A 5,420-nucleotide genomic window follows, 5' to 3' on the forward strand; every position below is an offset into this window, starting at 1 on the left:
TCCCTGTTTCTGAATTTATTTGCTGTGTCTCTGTTTCCTCCTGTCTGATGGTATTTTCTAAGGCAAGAACATCTGTAATAATAAAAGGGTAATATGCTAATTAGACCCGACGTCATTTTGGACTTCCTTCCTAACGAAGCTGGGGCTGGAGGAAAGCCAGCCCGGGTCCCGGGTGCCTGTGGGCAGCCGGAGGATAGAAGCAGCCCAGGTCCCTGGTGCCTGATGGCGGCCGGAGGAGGGAAGCAGCCTGGGTCCCGCGTGCCTGCCGGCGGCTCCCAAGTGCTGGAGGGAAGCTGGTGCCGGCAGCCAGGGGAAGGAAGGCTACTCTTGCACGAATTTTGTATATCAGGCCTCTAGTATGTGATAATTAATTGAGGGTTTTTGAAGTAGTTCTTTCAAAGTGTCACCTATCATCAGAATGAGGAGTGGGCAGTGTTTATTACTAAGCTGGTCTCATCAAGCACACAGGTCTTCCTAAGAGCACAAAACCTCTTGTAGTGTTGGACCAGCTAGTGTTTGCAGACCTGACCCAGATCCTCTCCAAAAGAAGTGATACAGGCCAGTAGGGAACATGGAATAGGTGTGGGAGTGCAAAGACATCCTTCTCAGTTACATAAACCCTTCGTGTGTGTCTGGCCTTAGTTACCAGAAGCAGACTCCTCGCTGGCTCTGCCTTCTGTTACAGAGCTCCTGCATCTGCTAGACTTTCTTTGCCAGGGCATTGCATCCTCTACACTTAGTTGTTGATGGGGAAATAGAGTTGTTTGACCATTGCAAGGATAGATGGCTGGTCAATTATTACGTCTAAGGGGAGAAAAGGGATTGAGTTTTGCCTTTGATATTATTTTGCCCCTTTCCTCTTGCTCACTCAGTATATAATCTGTTGGCAGATAGTGACGAGGTAAAGATAGAGGATGATGGCTATGATGCTTTTGTTGGGGTGATTGCAGAAGGCTTGGAAGAGGTACAATATGAAGGCACATGCAAAAGAAGGGATTTTGGACTGGGCATTCCATGCAGAGGACATGGCTTGGCCCTGGTGCAGCGGCTAAACTCTAGGGGCCTTGGCTTAGTGCTAGGTGGAGAATAGGAGTTATGTAAGAACTTGATTCCCCACCTGAGGACAAGATGCCCCAGGTTGCTGGCAGAGTGGCCCCATTTGGGGTGGCCTGCAGGGGGCTGTGCAGGGAGATGCTCTGCCACCATCTGGTCCAGGAAGGGAGTTCTCTGAACTGAAGTTCAGCATGGCAGGTACAAGCCCTGCTCCAACTCCTGCAGGCCATGTAACTTTGGCCGAGTGGCTGAACCTCTCTGTGCCCCAGTTTCCTCATCTATAGAAAAAAGGATAATAGTACCTACTTGAATGTGATGAGGATTCAGCAGGTCAGTTACCACAGAGTGTATGGAACAGTGTCTGGCACTCTGTAATCTATACTAATAATAGCCTAGGTGGTGTCACACCCTCACGTTGTCACAAGATGGCCATCACAAGATGACTGTCACAAGATGGCCGCACACACAGTGGAGGTGGGGCCCAGTGGCCACTCTGCGAGGTGAGGCCTGGGGGTCCCACAGCTCTGCGTGGTGCAGAGGAGGCCGGTCCTGGCATCCCTGCTGCCATATATGGAGGAGGTGGGTCCCGGCAGAGGAGGCGGGTCGCGGCAGGGGAAGGCAGTTGTGGGTGATCAGGCCAGCAGGGGAGGGCAGTTGGTGGCGATCAGGTTGGCAGGGGAGCAGCTAGGCATCAATCAGGCTGGCAGGGGAGTGGTTAGGGGGCAATCAGGCTGGCAGGCAGAAGGGGTTGGGGGTCATCAGGCAGGCAGGCAGGCAGGTGAGTGGTTAGGAGCCAGTGATCCCGGATTGTGAGAGGGATGTCCGACTGCTGGTTTAGGCCCGCTGGGATGATCAGGGCCAGCAGCCACCTCTCACACCCACTGCCGATGCCTGGTCCTGATCGCCCCTGAGGGCTTCTCCACCTCCTTCTGCTCCTGAGGGGTGATCGGGGCAGCAGCCGTCACTGGCACTGGCCCCAATTGCTCTGCGCAGTCAGCGGGTGTGAGCAGGGCTGGTGGCAGATGGGACCAGGGCCACGGGGAAGGGGGGCCCTTGGAGGATGGGCCGAGACCCACCCCTGTGCCCACCACAGCCTCGTGGCCCACAGTTTCTTTCAAGGTGCACGAATTCGTGCACTGGGCCCCTAGTGTTTATTATAATAGAACATTATAATGAGTGAGGGGAGGTGTCCACAAGTGAGGCTGGTGGGTCACCTGTGGTCACCTTTTGGTAGATGAGAACTAAGAAAGCAAAGATAATCTCCCCCGGCTTTAGTCTTCCGTTAACAGTGGTGCTGCCTATGCCATGGATTCATAGCGTTCATTGAGTGCATGAGAATTGATGCCTGAAAGGATGTTTATATAAAGTTTATAAAATGATCATTGCCCTGCATGTGATACACACTGATACTCTAATTTTAGTCTTTTCTATTTAATTAAAAAACTGGCCTGGACCTCTAAATTGATTGCTCGGCCAACTACTGGCAGGCAGCCTGTGATTTTAAAAACACTGATATAGATGATTTATGAGAGCTCTTACAGCTGAGAGATTTCTGAGTCTAAACTCCAAGATGCTAGTTATCAAGAACTAATTTTGTCATTTTGAGCAAGTTACAATCTCTCTAGTCTCAGAATTTTGGAGCCTGACATCTTGAAATCACATTGACCAGACCTTCATTTTAAAGATGAAGAAGCCATTAATCAAAAACAAACAAAGGATACTCCTAATTAAAACCTCTGTGTCTTTAAATGCTTTCTCCATTCAACAGTTCATTACTCTCCTGCCCCTTCATCATCAGCCTGGATCTGGAAATCCCTCTCAGAGGTGTCTGACTCTTGATCCTTTTGTCCTTATCCTTCAACCAAATCTTGGCGTCTACCTCATACCAAATCCATGACCATGTGACTGGTTCACATGCCACATCTGTGGAGAAGCTGGGTAATCCACCTCTCCTCGGCCCGGGGGTTCACACTTGGGCACCTGTGATGGCACTGCAGTGGTCTGTTACCTGGAATGGGGTCCTCCTTTTTCCTCTGGCTGCTTTCCTGCTCTAGGACTGCCAAGGGCCACTAGTGCTGGGCAGCTGCAGGCCACCAGTGAGCATAAAGAAGAGCAGACTCAAAGTCACACTTAGGGCATCAGGGACCCTTTGGCCTTTTTTAGCTCCTTGAGCTCAACCTTATCAGTCTCACCCTCCTTTTATAAATTTTACTATCCTGGAAAGAGATAACATCATCTACCAACATGTAATTTAAGAAAAATACAGGACTAACTGAAAAATAAAGAATAAAAGGAAAGGTACCTAATGAACTCATGTATTTCAGGAAGTAATGGCCTGGGCACGACTGCTCTTGGAAGTGATGACGACTGGATTAGGTGCTTGTACCTGCTAGGGCATTGCTGTGAATGGAACAGCTCTACATGCAGTGTGACAGGCGAGGTGTTGAATGGGCCGCTCAGAGTCCTGCGATGGGGCTGCTGGAGACTGATTTTTGTTGTTTCCCAACAAAACAAAGTGCACTCTTCCCTCAGTTGAGTTGCATTTCTAGAGAATACTGTGTATGTGAAATAAATATTTGTGCAAAATAACATAAGGTTCCAGGCCCAAGTGATAATGAAGATTTCCCACCTCTACATGAATGTTGGATAAGACACTGGAAGCCATGTGCAATGTGACAAGTCTATGGCTGTTTGGCCTCCGCATCCAGGGAGTGTTCCCCTGTTATTATGATGACCAAAAGCATTCCCTAAATTTCCAAAGTGTCCCCTAGGGGTGGTATCACCTTGTTGAAAACCCAGGCTCCAGCATATTCACCCTAGACTGAAAGATTCCCGATGCCTCAGCTTTTGGCTTTTAAGCAACTCTGGGTGCTTAGAGCAGCTGTCATCCCCCAGCCCCTACAGGGCAAGTCCACCAGCCTGTGATCTATGCCTCTTCCTCTCCGGTTTGCCTGACTATGGCCCAACTTCAAGCTGATGTGGGGGCCTTGCCCCTAGCACTGCAGGAGGAAGAGGGGTTGGTCCCAGAGGACAGTCCTTGATTAGCCTACTGTCCCAAAGATGTCCATTTGGTATTCATGGAAGCCCAGGTACCACTAGGCAGGCATTGGGATAGGGATACAAGTGGTGCATTTTCTGTCCACCTTCCACCCCAATGCACAGAATGCCATGGGAGCTAGAAAAGGGAGTAACTGATCTTACCCACAGTCCTGTACATTTTCACCATACCCAGATACAAAAATAATAATAGCCTGTAGCTATTATAGAAACATGCTGTGAGTTGGACTGGGTGGGTGGCTTGTGTTGGATGATTCATGGGGTAGAAGTAGTATGAACTGGAAAGAAGCCAAAAACACACAGTGGAAAACCAAGAGTTTGGCCAGAAGTGTGCAGTATTTGAAGAATGTGGGCTATGCAACTGTTGGCAATAGTGATGTTAGAGATTTTGGCCTGGATTGGACTCGGAATAAATGAGAGATGTTAAAAGCTTAAGCAAGGCAAGCAAAACAAAACAAAACAAAACAAAACAAAACAAATCAAAAATACCTCGAGGTGCTCTGCCCAGAATCTGAAAGTATAGGCAACAAATAGAAGTAATATGCACATGTGTGGATGTGGGTGGTTTTTTAGAGTAATGCAGATTAAAACCACAGTAAGTTATTACTACACATCAGAGTTGCTAAAATAAAAAGTAGTGGTAACATCAAATGCTGGTGCGAACACAGAGAAACTGAATTATTCATACTTTGCTGATGGGAATGTAAAGTAGCAAACCCACTCTGGAAAACTGAAGTTTCTTATAAAACTAAACATGTAACTACCATACTACCCAGATTTGTACTTCTGGGCATTTATCCCAGAGAAATAAAAATGTATTTTTATAAAATAAAAAAACCTGCCCTAGCTGGTTTGGCTTAGTGGATAGAACGTCGGCCTGCAGACTGAAGGGTCCCAGGTTCAATTTCGGTCAAGGGCATATGCCTGGGTTATGGGCTTGATCCCCAGTGTGGGGTGTGCGGGAGGCATACCTACTATATAATTCTCTCTCATCATTGATGTTTCTATCTCTCCCTTTCCCTTCCTCTCTGAAATCAGTTTAAAAAATATTAAAAAAAACAAAGCTCCGCATGAATGCTCATAGCTTTATTCATAAAAACAAAAAACTGGAAATAACCCTAGATGTTCTTCAGTTGGTGAATGGTTAAACAAATTGTGTGTCTTAGTCATTTTGGGTTGCTCTAACAAAGTACCATAGACTGAGTAACTTATAAACCACAGAGATTTATTTCTCACAGTTTTGGAGACTGGGAAGTCCAAGATATACATTCTAACAGATTCACTGTCTGGTGAGGGCCTGGTTTCTGTTC

Source organism: Cnephaeus nilssonii, assembly GCF_951640355.1.
Source record: "Cnephaeus nilssonii genome assembly, chromosome: 2".
Taxonomy (NCBI): domain Eukaryota; kingdom Metazoa; phylum Chordata; class Mammalia; order Chiroptera; family Vespertilionidae; genus Cnephaeus; species Cnephaeus nilssonii.